We start from the raw sequence: 16,166 nt of genomic DNA on the forward strand, positions 1-16,166 counted from the left end.
AGGGATAGAGCTGAGCACAAACACACCTGCAGCATAATTCAGGCAAGGAGCTCAGCTGCAGCTCCTGGACATGGGTGCAGGTCAAAGCAATTAAGACCTATTGATACACTGAGGACCACGACAATTAATTGTCTAATTCAAACTGTTACACTGCTAAAACTTTAATTCAAATAAAAATACATTCTTAGCTTCATTTATATGTTATTTTCCCTTTTGCCCATAACAGGAGTTTGAGTGTAACATTGCCTCTTTTAATCCAGTTCTAATTATAGCCCTGTTGCCTCAGGGCAAGTACATGGACAAGCCTGTGCCCTGATACAGTATGAACATGACCACTCTCACTACCTGGGTAAATGTCTTTTGGGCTGTTTCCAGCGATACTGTATAGTGATTAAATCACATCTTTAGAGCGTTTGTACAGATACTGCCTTAGGCCTGGACAATTGGATCCCCGACTGCAATGAACCCAGCCCCAAAATAGCTTTCTTGTAATGATCTGTTGTTACAATGTTACACAGCACTACTGTCACGCAGGTGCAAAAAAGAAAAAGAGAAACAAATGAAAAGATAGGACACCGGTCTAAACCCATATCTGCATGTGTACATACATACATAGAGCCACCTAAATTAAAACAGAGGATGAAATTTACTTGCTAGATGTTCCAGAGAGAAGGGAGTGAGCTTGATATGTGAGCAAAATCAGTTAACCTTTGTTTACCCTCAGCTAAGACTCCTGACAACCTATCTCCACATCTATGTAAATAGAAAGTTACTCTCTGTAACCTATAAGAGATGAAATATAGCTGCTGCTGCAATTCATATTTATCCTTAAAAATGTTGTTTGTCTCCAGAGATATCTACACGTCTCATTAACACCAACCGGTAAGGACTTGAAAATGGAGCAGATACTTTTTTCCAGCTGCTAACATGTGTTCAGACTTTCCATTGTGATACTCCTGCTTCTGTGATTAGCTCATAGCTGGATATGCATAGATTTACAGACTAGAATCCTGTGCAGGTAGAACAACAAAATATACCATATACCTACGTTTGCCTCAGTGTTATGCTCTAAGCAATAAGCAAACAATCTGAAGAACTTTTCGATATCATTTAGCTGAAAACTATCACATTTTCTTGTTCTGTAATATTCTCATTGTAATAATTAGTGATATGCCCAGTGATACTGCGCAGTTTTATAGGATTTGTTTTGTACACAGAGCACAATGCATATACATTATGCTTTCCTTTGAATAAAACCAGCACTGAATATAAGGTTGTTAAGTATTTTGTATACACATATATTTAAATAATAATAAAAAGAGGTTAAATGGAAAGGTTAAAACCAGTAATTTCATATACACGATCTTATAATTTACTCAAAATATGGCTTTAAAGGTCTAAAGATGATAATACAGAATCTGAACGAGGATTTCAAGTAATGCTTGATGCAGAATGCAAAACACTGGTTTGAATTCTGACTTGATAAATGGGTGTTATGCTCAGAAAAGCAGAAGCAACATAGGTATTAACTGGGTCAGCTTCATGGAAAGTAGTCCAAAGGAGCAAACTAAATATGAGCTGTCACGGCAATACTATTAGTACTATTCCCCTAACCATTGCTGCCGTAACCATCCTTATTTATGTCAGAGCCTTTCAGAGAGGCTCCCTATTTCACTTACATTGATTTGCTCCTACCTAGACAAGAAAGTGAGGTAGGTTTTGATCAAGTCCCAGTATGAACGGACTAACCTGTTTGGTCATATTTAGATATGGATCCCTCCTGCTCTTAATGAGCTAAATTGAAAAACAGAATCTGAGCTCCCTCAAGTTATGAAAATTAGATTCTGCTTCTTACTGCAGAGAGCCTAAGGCATAAGCATCTCTCTGAGAAAAGAGGGTTTTATTAAAACGTCTCTAAACAGGCATGTTCAGGCTAGCACTGTTCAGTCATCCGCAATTTGTTTATGGAAGATTGTCCAAACACTCAGAAGCAACAAAATAGTTATATTTATGTTCTCTCAAATATAATTCATGTCATGTATCTAGATTTACAGTCCTGAAACAGTTGTTTTGATGCTTTTGCTGTAGTATACAGCAAACATAAACACATAGATACTGTGATGATGAGTGTAAGTGAAATCATACACTTAAATGATTATGTAGAATAAACAATTATACAGAATAATTATATAGATTTTATTTACGTCCTTGAAAGTTACTGAAAACACATTCAGTTCTTTCTGACCACTACTTATGGTTCTAAGGCTTTTCAGTTATTAGAGAAAACTCAGGAGCAGACTTGTGTGTAAGCATGCATATAATGCAACAGAGACTTCATAAAATAATATCACACAGAACAAGAACATGTAGGTATTTCAATGTCAAAATAATGCTAACAAGATTACCGTATTTGCTGCTGTATAATGGGGAAGAAGAAGGCCATTCCTTTACAAGACACCTTGTTACTTTCTCCTCCACTATTTTTGCACTTAGCCCGAGTGAATACATGCCTACTCTGCAATTTTGTGGCTAGCATAAGGACTCCTTATGGTACCAAATGGTACCATGCAAAGCCCATGAATCCACCATTACTCTGTCAGTTACTTAAGGCTAGTAAAAGTGGAAACATCTTACATGTTCAAACAAATTACTATATTTCTTTCAACACAAACCCTAATGCAAGGTGACCCTCAGAAACAAAGCTTGCCAGCCCAGTCATGACAAAAATTTCCTCATGTGAGAACTTCGCCTTCTTTTGGCAGTTCATTACCAGATCCCCGCAAGGCCAGTTCTGAGATTTTTCTTGCAGCTCTATCCTTAGGCAATAACTGTAGTTTGACCAAGGACAGGACTGGTATACCAACCAAAAAGAATCAATAGGCCTAAGAAAATAATTTTCACAGAAGTCTTTACTTAACTGTAAAAGATGTCTTCAAAGCATCATTTTATTATTTCTTTGTCTCACAACTGTAACAAAAGCCATAACACACCTACATCGCAGGTGAGTGTCACAAAAGACCAGATAGACTTTGTCTGTACTGAAAACTGTCCAAAAGAATACTTTTTTTGGAACTCACAGTTCCCTTTGACTGTCCCTTTCCAGGCTTAATCTTCCTGAAGTTCTGGACTAATTCTTTTCTTCAACAAACCTAATATTTACTGAGTACCCTAAGACTAGCCTGGACCATAGGAGAGGAAACCCTCACTATTCAGACATGCTTAGATAAATATGATGCAATTCTCCAGTTGTAGCATCAGCTCATACTTAACATTAGAGAGTACACTGTGCTACAACTACATATCATGCAGGCACATGAGATGAACGTACATGCACACTACAACTTCATCTCTGATTTCTCTTTTTCTCTAAACCTCCTCTGGCACTAACCTAAATGCTTGGCTGACGCATAAACCAAAAACAGTACTCCATGCAAAGATTCAGTGTTCTTCCAAGGAGAATATTAGTCTGCCCATGGGTTTCTTTGTCAGCTGCTGTCCAGATGGAATCAAACTTAGCTGTGGACTTTCAGTCAAAAATAACTTTAACCCAAATCCTGAAATGAACCTTAGGGGAAAAAAAAGCCAGTGAAGATGAAAAATTCCTAAGGAAACAATTATTTTTGCACCACTCACTTCCTTTTTCAAATCTAATGATTGAGAGAAAAAGCCTAGAGCTACAGCTTGAGTGGTGCAGAAGAAGGGCTGTGTTAAAAAAAAAATACCCTGTAGGCTGGATTTCCCCCTGGAGTAAATCCTTTTCTGGGTAAAATGAAGAAGGGAAGTGGCTAAACTTATTTTATGTTTGGGATTATACTTCAAAATAAAATTGAAGTTAGTAAAAAGAGAAACTCTAGGATAGCTGTGTTTACGACACTGAAAAATCCTCTAAGAAAAAGACTGCTGATACTTGAATTTTCTTCTCAAGAATGTGGACTCTCTGGTAGGAGTAGGAACCAGGGCAAGGGCAGTCTGCTTATCACTTGGGATTCCTAGGGATCACAAAAAAATAACCACGGAAATGCTGTTGAAGGGGAGCTTCAAAGAGACTACCACAAGAAAGATATCAGCTGCAGACAGAATTGTCCCCGGGAAAACTTTTTCATCTGGGCTGTGACATTGTCTTGACTAAGCTGCACCTCAAGAACAAAAGGTGGTCAAGACCAAATGTTTGGAGAAAACCACAGAGTGCAGCTGTGCCCAAGGAAGGGTTAGGCTGCAAAAAGAATTGTCCTGTTGGAATCTGTTCACCTGGACTCTGGCTCAGTGGGTTGTGATAGAATCCAGGCAAGACCTAACTTTATGGTTGTAGTTACAAAAGAAAGCCTCATGCTGTGGTTGGATTGATGCAGCAGGGATGCCAAAGGAGGTGTGGACCAGCAAAAGTGTTGTTCCAGAGCATTTGTTAATATGGGGCATCTTAGAAAAAGCCTTAGCTGGTGCTGGGATTTGGGGTGGGGAGGAGACAAACCTTAAAAATAAACCATCCAAGTTAAGAGGAATCTGATGCCAAGATTGATGCCATGACCCAGATGAACAAGTTCTCTAAAGAGAATGTTTTGTGCAGCATACAACCCTCATTGGCAGTGTCTGTGTAGACCCACTGTAAGTGCAGCTGAAGGCTTGGTCTCTTTCTGGCTTGAACCTTAACCCTATCTTAGGTCTTGGCCCCACCTCCACCTCAAGTTCAAAGGGGAAAATTCCTTCTGAAACCTACACCTTTTCAGGAAGCCCCATTGTAAGCCCACCCCACTTCCATCTGTAGGTCTTCTTTCTTTCCTGACCCTAACATGCTTCCTTGGCTGAGGCCTTCTCCTTTGCTGAACCCTAGCTCAACGCCAGTACCACAGCAGGAATAAACAGGCCTTGAGGGAACAATTCTTTTGACAGCCTAGTTTTGTCAGCCTCTTTGCAACCTCTCTTTCCCAACCAATACTATAACTCCTAATATTGTTCTTGGCCTTAGATGAGCCTTGTTCAAGACCCAGTGCCCTGGCCCAGATGAACACGTTCTCAGGGGACAATTCTTTTTACAGCTTGGCCCCACTTTTTCAGCCTGTTTGCAGCACCAGTCCAACAGGAGCTCTAGGTTTTCTCTGTCCCCTAACACTAAGGGAATCATAATCTGAATCCTAACGTAGGCACATGTTGTGCTTTATATCCCTATTCCCAGACAAGACCAAGCTGAGAAAATTTTCAGGGAATTTACTAATTCTTTTACCACCTCACAACTCCCTTTCACTACCTTTGTTTCAGTTTTCTCTTTGTAGCCCTGTTTCAGTTACCAGAGCTCTAGTTTTTCCCTCTTTCTTAGACCTAAACCCTAACCATTGAACTCAATGTGCTATCAATCAGCCTTCTCACAAGTTAAAACCTTACCATGTTCTGACCTTTATGCCACAGTTTCCACTCCCATTTGACTATTTCCGTATGAGAATTCCCGCATCATCTAATCCTTCTTGGTTTGCTGGAGGTTTTCCAGAGCCTTCAAGGTTGTACTTCTGGAGTTTCCCTTTCTCTCTTTCCTTATTCTTATGGATAGAGACACTGTCACACTTCATGGGTGCTAATATATGAGGACCGTTCCATGCATCCAGTCTTAGCTCTTATTTTCAATTTTAGGATCTTTTTATTGACAAGGAAACTTTGAGTTTTCTTTTTGTGTCGACTCTGACCATAACTCTAAGAGCAGAGGAAGTTTATAGGCAAGAAAATTCAACCCTTGTCCAGACAAAATTTTCTCTGAGATCTTTTTGCAGAGCACACTTTTCTTTACCAGCCCCTTTCTGTCCCCTTTAACCTACAACTCTATTTTGTTTTTCTTTTTTTTTTGTGTGGATGAAGTTGTTAATCTAGCCAGAGTGTGTGCTCTGTCCCAGTGGGCAGTGTCTCTAAGTGTGAATTTTACATGTGTTCATAAAATCTTTCTCCAGCTCTGTCACAGACCAACCTACAGTATTATCTTGAGGTGTTTTTTCTTTCTTTGAAGCTGTTACTTCCATTTTAAGTATTACTTCTGTTATACTATGACAACCCTGTGTATCATTAAAATCCTGACTGATAAAGGAACATTTGAGGGAGAACGATAGGTTTCCGCCTAGGTTTGGCATGTTTGCCCTTAAGGCAAAACTGTCACTGAATTCCACAATGGGCTTCACCCTATAAAAAAGACAATCGTGCCTGTGTGACTTTTGGGAACCCTGAGCAACTCCAGCCAGGAGGTTGTTAAACCAGTCAGCTGTGAGGCCAACATGCTGCAGTACTCACTTATAAGGACAATCTTTGAGTTAAGTGGTACTGCTTTTTAAATAATTTTAACACTACTTGCGGCCTTTATATATGGATAGAGCAATATGCAAAATATTTTTCCTTACAATAAGGAAACTATTTTTGCTATCTGTTTATGAGTAGTTTTCTATTGCTAAATTATTCATTAGTACCACTTTTCATTTAACTCTCAGCAAGTTACATACACATCCATAGAAAAGTCCAGACCTGTAGGGCTGTCACTACAGAACCAAATTAAGTATCCAGAATTTGAATCAATGGTATTTTCAATTTGACTTGAGGGCATGAGTTTTTGATGGAGTAAATAACCACACAAATATTTTTTCCCTTCTGAATTGCATAGAAATAATGACATACAAATCAGTTTTCTCTGTTTAGGAACCTCATTGATAGTGTTTTATTTTTATTTTTTAGCTGCATAATGAACTAGAATATCATATTTTATTTAAATGGCTTGACTATTTTCAAGCTTAAGAGAGAATTATGGGTTGGACTGTGGCTGTTGGCAGTGTTAGATGATATATTTGAAGAAACTTTCCTTTTAATCACTAGATACAGTTGGTGGCAGGAATAAAATTCTGTTAAGAGTTTACTGAAGGAAGGGTCCTGTTTTATCTACGTTTTATCTTCTTTTGTTCAAAATTCTTAAGATAATATAACTACTTAAAATAAAGAATTTTCTCACCTTTTCCTGCCCCCTTCCCCATCTCTTCCCTATCTCTTCAGATTCCTTCAGAATATAATCTTTCTGTTTGAAAGTGCAGTAGCTTGCTGCCACAGTCATAAGGAACTCAGCATTTTAGCAACTGTGAGGTGACTTATTAATTAGTTGTCATTTCACCCATGCTTAAGCTTACCTAACTTGTTCAGATGCTTGCATATTTTCACACATGTTATTCCTCCCAGGTGGTGTAAGCTTCCTGGCAGAGGTGGTTGTTTTGAGCAAGCAGGTGGGTTTTTTTTGTGATTTGTGTAGGTCCTTGCAAGTGCTATACACTGTGCAATTTCTCAACCATGATGAGGCAGAGTTGATTTTTCCATGTTGACAGGTACAGGAAAATATGGAAAACTAGAAGAAAATTAGTTCAAAGAATACAAGAGAAGCCTGGATTTTTTGGCATTGGAAAATGGCAATGTTATGTATCTTTCCTCCGTAATACACCTTGAAATCATCTTATCTAAGGATTCTCAAATGAAAATAAAACAAAAAACACATACATCTATGTCCTTATTGTCTCAAAGGTTATTTATAAGCTGAATTGAACACTTGAGAAACAAGTAGGACAATCTGAAGCTTTCATGGAGAGAATATTTGTTGTGATACTTTTAATATTAGTTGTGATTTCATTGGAAAATAGATATAACTCAAAGAAAATTTGCTATGTATTGAATCATTGCTCAGGGAAGCAAACTACAACTGTATATTGTTTCCTGTTATAAAATGTTTCAAGATTTTAATGAAAGTTCCATATCATCATGGCGCATTCATTCACTTGATATCAAAGATTTACACTATGAATTTTATGCTGCACCTGGAGATGAAAACTTAGGCTGCTTTTGATTAGCAGTGGTTTCATTCAGGAAAGCTTGATTCTTTAACTTATTAGAGAGTGTTAGTGAAATGCTTTTTACACACTACTCTTATAATTTTAAGTAAAATGACAAAAGAGGAATTAGATTTCTCTACATTTGATTTTGATCCTCAACTTTCTGCAAAGATCAGTGCAACTTTATACATTTCAATTACTTGTATTCTGTCACTTCTGGTAAAGCAAAATTATTAGTTACCAAAATTGATGTAAATTCTTAATTTCTATCAGAATATAGAGAATTGTCATTGCACTGTGTTCATATAGCAATATATACCATGCTATTCATTTTTCATGGCCTGAAATATTAATTAGATAATATTTATAGAATTACAGTCCATATATATGATGACTCCAATTTTTAAGTGGTTTCAGATAATAGATTACAGAATAACAGAACATTCTGAGTTGGAAGGCACCCATTAGAATCATCAAAATTCAGTTTCTGTCCCTGCCACAGAATCATCCCCAGGTATCACACCATGAGCCTGAGAATATTGTCCAAATGCTTCTTGAACTCTGTCAGGCTTGGTGTTGTGACCACTCCCCTGGGGAGCCTGTTCCAGTGCCCAACGATCCTCTGAGTGAATCTTTTTCTAATATTCAACCTAAACCTCCCCTAACACAGCTTCAGGCCATTCCCTTGAGTCCTGTCACTGGTCACCACAGAGAAGAGATCAGTACCTGCCCCTCCTTTTCCCCTCAGGAGGAAGCTGTAACTGCAGTGGGGTCTCCCCTCAGTCTCCTCTTCTCCAGGCTGAACAGACCAAGTATTTCCTAATGGTGGTAAGTTCTGCACATGTATCTCCTAGGTTAAGTTACCTCTCCTCAAATATGAAAGAATGGTCACTGCTGTCCTGTCAACCACAATAATAGGTCTTTACAGTTTTCTGTTTCCCCAGCAACATACCTTATTAAACCTGTAATTTATTTTCAAATGCTCTTGCTTTTCTATGAACTCCTTCAAATTCATAGAGATCTCTTTTAGTGATCCTGGGAGATGAGCATGTGCTACCAAAATCCCATGCCTTGTTGTTCCATAATGCGCTGCATTTTTGAATACAAACCTAAATTGTACAAATCAGTTTTGCAGCCATATCATGTTGCCAACCTCTGTCTCATTCACTTTTAGATTTCACCCTTGAGACTTCTGTATCATTAATCTTACCTAGACCTCTCCACCAGACTGAGTATTTTTGTATCTGTTTTTAATTGGATTTCCCCAGGTATGTTACATTGATTTTTTTTTCTTTTTGGAAGCAGCAGCTCATTTTGCTGCTTTTTCACAGATTTCTAATCTTTCCAGGTCTCTTTGTGTCATATCATTTAACTCATTGCTTTTCACAGCTTCATTCAAGAGGAGTGTTTTCAAATTACTGTCCTGTTCACTCTAGTTACCTGGTCATCCCCAAAGACCTAACTGGAACTAGCACTAAGACTGATCTCCAATGACAGCCAGTAGGCCATTAACTTTCACTCCTGTTTTGGATCTGTTAACCACATGATAATCATTTTTACTACCCCATTTGGATGATTCCTCAAAGCAATTTTTTCCCCCATATTCTTTCTCATTTCCAAGTATAAACGAAGTCATTCCATACCTGTCTGCTGAAATTGGCAGCATGCCTCTTAGTCAGTCTTCCAACATGGGCTGGAGGTGGTATGGAGCACATTTCAGTTTCATCACTGAGAATCTGACATGTGCCTTGGCCTCCATTCCTGGTTTGCAACTAGGTGTTGGAAAAACAGTAATATGAATACAGTAATGGAAACCTAAAAGGAAATTTAGCAATCATAAATTTATTATCTTCTTTATCAGTCTATGACTGCAAGTGATAATGAAATTGCTGGATTCTGCAGTAGAAAAATGTCTTCTGTGTCCAGAATATCCATTATATATTTCTAGTTATTCGTGGATGATTAAAATACAAATGGGGAGGAAAAAATCTGATTTGCATAATAATCTGAATGACTGATTGTTGATTTTTGCATATCCATGGATGGTAATAGTTATTTATTTATTATTAAAAAATAATTTTTTCCTGACATTTAAGTGAGACAAAGCTTGAATTCCAAATGACTCTTGTGCTCTTCAGCTGGAACACCTACAATATAAAGAACTTATTAAAAGGAAGAAAAATGTGGAAGATTTGTTTGATTGAATAATTCAAATCTTTTATCTGATTAATATTAATTGCTCATAAAATTTTAAATGGCTACATAGAAAGAAGGGAACAAAATCAAGTGAGATTTGAACTAATAAAAGGCATCTGTCCTGTAAAGTCAAATTTTATTTAATCTGTTAGTGTACCAGCCTTTTAATGATTATATTCTGCAGCTTTGGAGTTATTAATTTTATCCAAAAGCCATATAGGCTGGTTTTTATCTGTAAGTGCTTCAAATGTCACTTGGACCTAGCATTCTCCAGTTTAATTCCTGCACTGGAATGAAAAGTCACAAAATGTCTCATTGTGCTATATCAAAATGTGAAAATTATATCAGATGCTATAAACAATTTTATTTTTTCTTTTCGTTTCCTTATCATCTTCGAAGTCGTGGTTTAAGTTCTGATCTGCTGCAAGGCTATGTGATGCCTTGTTGTAAAACAATAGTGATTATAGTGAAAATGGGTTGCAATCACATTGAACTAGACTGCCCATACTCATTTTTGATTATTATCTGCATGTGGAGTGTTTTCATTATCTGCACGCTGGAAATACCGTGAATGAAATAAGCATCTTCTCCTGTTTGATTTGTGCCTTTGTATGTGTGTGTTTGTAGAATGCCAGAATAGCATGTAGTCAAATGTGAAATTCACCTCACAGAAACAATATACTGTCAGAAACAGCAGTTTCTACAAAACCTTTTAATTTACGAGAAAACATAAAAAACATTCATAGCAACCACTCTCAGGGTGGCTGACCAAGTGAAAAAGTCTGCTGTGAGCTCTGTTACTATGGATATATATGAAAGGCATGCAGGAGTTCCTAGTTAAGCTTCATTTCTTAGAAATTCCAGACCTTAGGGATGTTGCTTAGAGCCAAACAGGTCTTTGATTGCTGCATCAGCCTCATTCATCAGCTGCGCAAAGCCAACAAAAGGACACTGAAAAGGAATAGTTGATAATTCCCATGGAGAGAGGAATTCTCAATTAGGATGTGTTATGGAAATATGGAAGGGAATGGGAAGATAGCCAAGGGTGTGTAACAGACAGAAGCAGAGCAAGACCTTGGATGAAGTAAAAGATGGGTGGCTGTATGGCATTGCTGTAGGATTGAGAAGTGTCCCCTTAAGCACGGTACAAGTGTACTCTTCTCACCTGTGTGGTACTATAGTTGAGAATACTCCTCCAGTTCATGCCTTGTGTGGACGAGCAAACTGATCTGCTTTTGATGAGAGATGGCTTATGAACACTTTAGAATCTGTCTTTTGGGAACTGAATTTCCTAAAATTCCCCCTATAACCTGCTGCCTGCTGCAAATAACCTTACATAGGTCTCTCAACTCTGTAGGATATGGAGTGCCTCACAATTTTTGCCAGGTATGTCAGGTTGTGTCTTTTTTTTTTATTTTTTTTTTTTTAATGGGGTGACTGGAAAATAGTGGATGTATTAATGATTTATATTTTCTCATCTCTGAGTTGAATGTGTGAAACACTAATGCATTAACTATACTTATGGATGCCACAAAGAAGATTAATTAAGTTGTAATGACCACTGATGAGCTGTTTTTTCCTTAATGCTTCATTTTTTATAAGAAGATTTAGGTACCTAGCACTTTGTATTCCATGGAGGAAACACAAGGACTTTACTCCCTTCTTTTGTTATTTAATATGGGCATGAAAGAAGGCTGATGGCATCCTGCACTGCAATAGGCTGAGCATTTCCAGCAGGTCGAGGGAAAGGATTCTTTCGCTCTGCACAGTAGTACTGTGTCCAGTTCAGGGCTTCTCCCAAGAAAAACAGAAATGGGCATACTGGAGAGTCTCGTGATGGGTTATAAAGATGATTATGGGACCAGAGCATCTCTCCTATGAGGAAAGCCTGAGAGAGTGGGGGCTGTTTAGTCTGGAGACGGAATGCTCAATGTATAGAGCTATCTGATAGGAGGATGCAAAGTGGACAGAGTCAGACTGTCATCAGCTGTGCCCAGTGAAGGACCAAAAGCAACGGGTGCAAACTGAAACACAGGATGCTCCCTCTGAACATCAGCAAACAGTTTCTGGCACTGTGAATATGACCAAATGCTGGCAAAGGTTGCCCAGAAGGACTGTGGAGTATCTGAACATGATATTGGGTAACCAGCTTTAGGTGGCCCTGCTTAAACAGGGGGATTGGACAAGTTGACCTCTGAAGGTCCCTTCTAACCTCAGCTACTCTGTGATTCTGTGGTTAAACTAGAGTGGTATTGGTGAGGATGGGATTTTGGGAGAGTTACAACAGACTTCTACCCAGAGATGATAAACAAATGCTGAAATTCCTCTAATGGGATATGGTATGTGACTTTTGCACCCCTGAAAAAGAAATCCACAAACACTTCAAAGAATGTTTGGTGTGGCAAGAAATAAGGGATTTCCAGTATGGATAAAAAGTCTTGCAGATACTACTAATTTAATGACTATTATCACAGGTATACATTTATCCTGTGTCCTCTCATTAATTTAAACTCTTCTGTTTACTTTCTTCTGTTTCACCAACCAAGGAATGAAAAATAAAAAATTCCAATAACAGGTTACTGGATTTCTATCAAAAATAGAATTGGTCAACCACTGTGTACAGCTAATAGAAGTAGCACTCTTTTATTAAGACTTGCTTCTTGCTTCTCTTCCTTAGCAAATCTTGCCCACAACATTATAGTAGTCAGTAACCAGACTAAACCAGTTCACACCAGGATAGCTTTATCACTGTTCATGTGCTGAAAGCTTTAAGAAGCTGAAAAGATGCCCAAGTATAGAAGTAGCTCACAATAAGGAAGCACAAAATGGCCTAAACAAAGGACCAGATTGCTGGAGTCCTGTTCCTGCTATCCAATAGCATATGACACTACAGGAGAGACCCAACTGTCTACTACTCCTTGTTAATTTGCCCTGAGAAATTTGAATAGGCATATAATTTGATAAAGGTTACTAACACTCGTAAAGCTGACTCTAACTGAAGGTGTTAGCTATTGTATTTAAGTACATAGACCTTTCAATTCAGATAAAAGGAAGAAACTCCTGGAGACTTCAGGTTTATAAGGGTAAAGATGCAGGTTCTGACAATCTGAATTCCATTTCAGGCTCATTGTGTGGCTCCCTATTAGCCACTCACCTCTGAGGAACAGAGGGGAACAGAAAATGTTGTGCAGGAGAATTGCAGTGTAGTTTGTCACCAGAATCTGTGCTCATGTAAGAGTCCTAATGCTTCAGAAGTCCTAAAAAGACATAAACCCTAAAGTCAAAAAAGGAGAAAATCAGTCATGGAAGAGGTGCATGATAGCATCACATTAACTCAGAATAAATACCTGCCATACTTACTAGAAGATCATTTCTCTTGGAGAGAGAATATCAGGCAAAAAGTTTACTTCTGCAGGGAAGAAAGGAAGATAGAAACATCTTCAGCGGTCTGGGTTTGTGATTTGTTGGTTGCTGGAGGCAAAACCCAGTGTTTACAAGGAAAGACACATGAGGTGACAATTTTATGATAAAAAATGGAGTAAAGAGACACTGAACAAACAGTACATTTTGATTTTTTTAAAAAACCTGAATCTCAAGCTCTATTTCTGTCACCAGGGCTAATAATTTTGTTGGTCCTTGTTGAATAAAGGTTCATTGTTCACTTACCGAACAAAAAATACCATTGAGCACACCTAAAGAGAGGAGAGATAGAAAGAAAAGAGATTTTTTTTGCCTTTCCCTCTGCACTCTCCATCTTCAAACAGGGAAGTATGTAAAGCTGGAGAAGAAGCCTAATACTTTTTAACTTCTGAACATGAAAGTGTTACAGGGCTTCCAGCCACTAGTTTGGGAACAGGACCTCAGAGAAGTACCATCACTGGCTTATCCCAGCTGAGGAGCTGATGTGCTGCATTTTTGTTTTCAAAGTTCAGTGAACAACTTAGAGATGGGTACTGCTGTTTCACTGCTGTACTCCCAAAGGGACAGCATCAGCTTGAGAAAGGGCACTGATGTGATGAAGCTGCAGTTTGCACATATGATTGCTTGTTGCATTCAGTGAAACATCACTTACCAGGTGGAGTTCCGTGTTCCTCTTAACTGTGAGTAACATTTTATGACCTCAGATTAGATCCTACTTTTGGAAAAAACAACACCGTTCCCGGTCAATTCTTAGTATTTTACCTTCTTTCACTTCCATGTGGTACTACTGTGGTTTTAATCATTTGTGATTACTGTTTGGTTTTTTCAGGTATCTGAAAAACACTGATACATTTTGTTTTGCCAGCTTGAGACAAGCACTGGAGAAATTATTTAAGAGGCTTTGCACCTATTTACAGTGCCCTGCAGTACTTCTCAATTCTTAGTTAATGCTTTAAATAATAATGGTTCAAAGTGTTGGTAGTTTCAAAAAGTCATGTGAGTCTCAAACACTCATATAATAGTTAATCACCTTACATATAACAACCTCACAAGTGTATGGTGTAATCATAAATCATTGTACTCTTATGTTTTCTGTTATTTTTGCAGTTTAGAGTTGTTTTATGAATCAGTCTGTATCCCAAGTACAGAGATAGCAAGAGAAATTGTAGATCCCCTAAATGATATTGAGAGACTGATTTGTGGTAGACCTTTACACCATAAATTTTTTTTTTTTTTTTGAGATTGACACTTCCAAAAGAGCTTATGGCATTTCCAGAGAGATTCAATGAATTTTTTTTTGTATCAGCTGCTATTGAGCTGGTACTACAGAAAGGAAGTCATGTACTGATAATGTGAAGGGGATTACTAAATTATTGGTCCAGAAGGAGAACCAAAGATACTAAAAATTGGCAACACTACTGCTTGCTTGTTTACTGTCTTGTAAACTTTGTTGTAATTACAAATTCTGGAAAAGTGTTAGAGAAAGAAACCATCAACTTGCAGAAAAAAGCTGTTGAAAGGGGGACTGAGAAGCCAACATGTGCTGGCTACAGTTGTAGAATATATCTAAGTCTTAATAAAGAGGCAGTGGGCCATCAGAAAAAAAGATCTTATGTATTACTTCACATGTCATGCAAGAATGTGGCAATATTCAGCCGTGTGATATTCGTGCTTAGGAAGAGATTGTGGTAAACATTACAGTCCTGAGGGGAAAAAAAAAAATCCCACAGCTTCAGGCTGAACCATAAGTTCAAATATCTGTGCATAAAAACAATGGATGCCAGAGTTGAGTGTGCATAGAAATCCCTTTTAAAAATTGAGATAATACCTTTTAAATATTTGGATGAGAGAAAAAAAATAAAGCAAATAAGTGGGACAGCTTTATTAGAAATGGCGTCTGAACACAGGAGAGAGCGATTTCATGAGTTCTGAGACAAAAGCTGCAGATCAAAAGATGTACAAAAAATGTGCACAGTTAAGAACTTTACTATTCCTGTATGATTTCAGAGAAAGAAATCCCTAATCAAAGGCTGAATCTCTTGTGGAGCTTGTGAATCCAGCTTACTAGGGAGATTTATGAGAGGAGCAGCGTTATCTCTGTAAAGACATCTCCTATTGAATTTCAGTGTGAGCACTAAAGTAAAACAGCCATCAGTTTGGAACAAGAGTATCAAGCTAAAGGAAGGCAAGAAATAAGACAAAGATAGAATAATGGAGAAAATAACCCTCACAGACTAGCATGCTGGAAGGATCATCAAAAAATTCAGGAAGAAAGAGCACATAGAAGAGGGAGGGAAACAAATCCAAGACAAATCCCAATTTGCAGGTTGCCTAAGGATAAGAAATTCTCTGTGTATCCTAAATGAAAATGTGGAGCTATATATTGCACAGAAGCACATGTCTAGCAAATCTAAATGCTCTCAGGGCACACACTTTGCTGTCAGCAATTCCACTGACGTATGTAAGACCAGTTTGGTGATCAGTTGGATTCTTGCTGGGTAGTTCATTGAGTTCAGCACTAGTGGTAAGTGGTAACGTTAGCTTAGAAAAACGTGATAGATTCTCAGATTCAGGAATGTGTAATGAAAACCAAAACCAAGAGAATTCCCTTCCAGAATTTTGAGAAACACACCTTTTTTAGGAATTTGGAGAGTCTAAGTTCAGACTTCTCTCTTTTTTTTTTTTTTTTTTTTTTTTTTTTTTTTTTTTTTTTTTTTT

The 16,166-nt window shown here is 37.9% G+C and overlaps 1 long non-coding RNA gene across 1 annotated transcript in view; it reads left to right on the forward strand.

Moving 5' to 3' along the window:
• LOC114062082 overlaps positions 1-16,166 on the forward strand; it is a 28,377-nt gene that overhangs the window by 3,280 nt on the left and 8,931 nt on the right. The window lies entirely within an intron of this gene.

This window comes from Empidonax traillii, unplaced genomic scaffold, assembly GCF_003031625.1.
Source record: "Empidonax traillii isolate 1590-97213 ecotype Southwest subspecies unplaced genomic scaffold, ASM303162v1 scaffold382:size1915631, whole genome shotgun sequence".
NCBI lineage: Eukaryota > Metazoa > Chordata > Aves > Passeriformes > Tyrannidae > Empidonax > Empidonax traillii.